The sequence below is a fragment of the Apodemus sylvaticus genome, chromosome 8, assembly GCF_947179515.1.
Source record: "Apodemus sylvaticus chromosome 8, mApoSyl1.1, whole genome shotgun sequence".
Taxonomy (NCBI): domain Eukaryota; kingdom Metazoa; phylum Chordata; class Mammalia; order Rodentia; family Muridae; genus Apodemus; species Apodemus sylvaticus.
The window spans coordinates 104,900,938-104,903,801 of NC_067479.1; the positions used below are offsets into that span (position 1 = coordinate 104,900,938).

General features: G+C 36.1%; 1 non-coding gene across 1 annotated transcript; it reads left to right on the forward strand.

Moving 5' to 3' along the window:
- The first annotated feature begins 2,457 nt into the window (after positions 1–2,457).
- On the forward strand, positions 2,458–2,564 carry LOC127691832 (U6 spliceosomal RNA). The gene has a single exon (XR_007979402.1). It is a non-coding gene; the product is annotated as a U6 spliceosomal RNA (small nuclear RNA).
- The last annotated feature ends 300 nt before the right edge of the window (positions 2,565–2,864 follow it).

Here is a 2,864-nt window from a genome sequence, read left to right on the forward strand (position 1 = left end):
AAGAGCATATAAATTTAAAAGTAATAAACTGGGTCTAAAGGCATGTAATCACCAAAGGAAGATGGCTTTTGAGGGAGTAGAATTGAAAAAAGAATAACCCATGTAAATCAGTGCACCCAAAATATCAAAAATTCGGCAAAAAACAGTGAATGGAAGTGGGAAATAAAAACTCAGGTTCAAAAAAGAAAATAGCCATAAGTCCAGCATTTGATCTATATCGTCAACCAATTTTAAGTTTGCTACTACCAGGAATGGGAAACTTCTAGAAATTAAAGTTTCCTCCCTATTTCTTAAAACATAAAGATGTAACTGGAGACCACTAAGATGCCTCCAAGGAATTATTATAGTAAGAAAACAAGCTGCAAAACAGGGCAAAGGAAAGCGGTTGGAGCTGCGTCATCAGCACAGAGGTTGAGCCGGAATATGGTTGTGTATGGTGTGTCCTGTTGGTTTCCATAGATGGGTAGTGTCAGAACTGCTTAAGTTCAGTACAAACTTGATTTCATAGATACAAGGCATCATATTTTTCTCCTTTTACATAGGGGATTTCACATATACATGTTAAAAGTGTATATAATTTAAGCATGTACTTGAGTCTCTTGTAACAGGGAACTCACAGAGTGTGTCAGCACACCCAAGGGTAGTCACAAACTTGCCTCCTAACAGCATAAAATAATTTTCCTGTTTCTTCTACAAATAAAAGGTGCTTTGTACATGGTTTTTGTCTGCCTTCATTAAGTTTTATGCTGCCAGACTCACCCACACTTATGTACACACTCAAGATCACTCATTTTCTTTGCTGTTTAATGTTACCTTTCAAGCCTTTCAAACTTTATTGCCTCTTTATCTTGCTGTTGGTATATACTCTGATGAATTTCAACTTGGGCTTTTAGAAAATATTGCCATGAACTTTTTGGTAAAGTTGATTGTACCAGAGGGCTTGCTTTCGAAATACCAATGTATTTTAAAATGACTGCTATTTTAAAGAAAATATACACAAAATATAAGGGTTGCCTTTTATACTTGATATTAATTTGTGAGAAACAGTTAAGTAGGTACTTAAAACTGAAGTCGGCCACGTTTGGCAAGGCATTGCTGTAATCCTAGCATTTGGAGTCTATGGAAGAAGTACAAAGTTCATAGCCAGCCTTGCCTACGTAGCAAAACTATGTCTCAAAAATATAAAACCAAACCAAACAAAAAAACTGCCACTCCACCCAAATAAAGTAGTGAGCATATGGCCATGCACTACAAAACAAGTTTGACTTTTCTTTTTTCAGTAGAGAACATCTCTATAGTGAAAACATACTCAACATATCAGACATCAAAGTGTATCAAAGTATCATGCTCCTAAAAATAGCAGGAAGAGCATTTGCACATGCACACACACCACCACCACCACCACCAACAACAACAACACCAACACCACCACCACAGAATACACATACAACACAAACCACAGAACTGCACATGCTACAAACCACTGAGCATGCACACATGTACACATACACACATACACACCCCACAAACCACAGAGAACACACACACAGAGCACACAACACTGGAGGGAAAAAAGACAATTAAGGGAACCTGGAAAGTAAGGATTTTAAAGAATAAGTCACAAGAAGTAATCATACTTTTCTCCACATTTGGACCATGAGAGACATTCGTATGATTGTATTTTATTTCCCATAAGCCCTGAAAGAACTTTGAATGCTATGTTATCAATAAGAACAGGTCTAAATAAAGTTTCCAAAAGAATATAAGATTGAAAGAGTCAGGGACAGTATTTCTCAAATCAAGACAAAGCACCACCTATACACAGAAATCATAAGCAGAAATTTCCAGAGCCTGCTAGAGTGCTTCCATTTGTGATCATAATAACCATTTTATGCCTTGAAACATGCAGTAATTTTTAAATCCTCCCCTCTCAGATAAAGACAAGTCAAACCAGGAAAGAACAATGGAGCTCCCAGGAGCAATACAGATCAATAGGTGGCTCAGCAGATACTGTACCTTACCAGGTGTTTGGGTCCTATGTGATTTGATGAAGCAAGTGTCTGTGTTAAACATATATACCCCAGAGGATTTCTTTTCAAAACTGAACATTTTTGAATGTTCAGTTCATTCTGCCCTCCTGCAATAGGCTGAGTGCTGCCCTACTCCCTACAAAAAGATATGTTCATTACATATCTTTTACATTACATATAATGTGATGGTAACATGTCTGGACATGTTACCATCACATTATTTAGAAAGAAGGTCTTTGTAGAAATAATTGTTGATGTTACCTCATCCAGTCAGTCTTTGTAGAAGACAAGGGCTAAAAAAGGCAGAGGTAAGAGAGTCATGTGGGATCTGAAAAGAAGACATATGTCTGGGAGGATAAAAGCATTTGCTAAACAAGTATGAGGATCTGAATTCAAATCCTAGTAACTGTGTAAAGAAATGGACAGAGTTCTCTCTTTTGCAGCATATATACTAATATTAAAATTATATGGCAAATATTAGCTTGGCCCCTGTGAAAGGATGACATGCAACCTAATGAAGCATTCCATATTTTTTAAATAACAGGAACTAAAAAATCACTGGTCATTAATATCTCTCAATATCTACAATTCTGCAATAAAAAGACATGGGACAACAAAGTGGTTGCTTAAACAGGAACCATCATTCTGCTGATCCAAGAAACATACTTCAGCAACAATAATAGGCATGACCTTAGATTAAAGGGCTGGGAAAAAATTTCTCCAAGCAAATGGACCCAAGAAACAAGCTGGAGTAGCCATTCTAATATCTAATAAAATAAATTCATTAATAAAATTAAAAACTTCAAAAATAAAAATTCTAATAAAATAAACCAA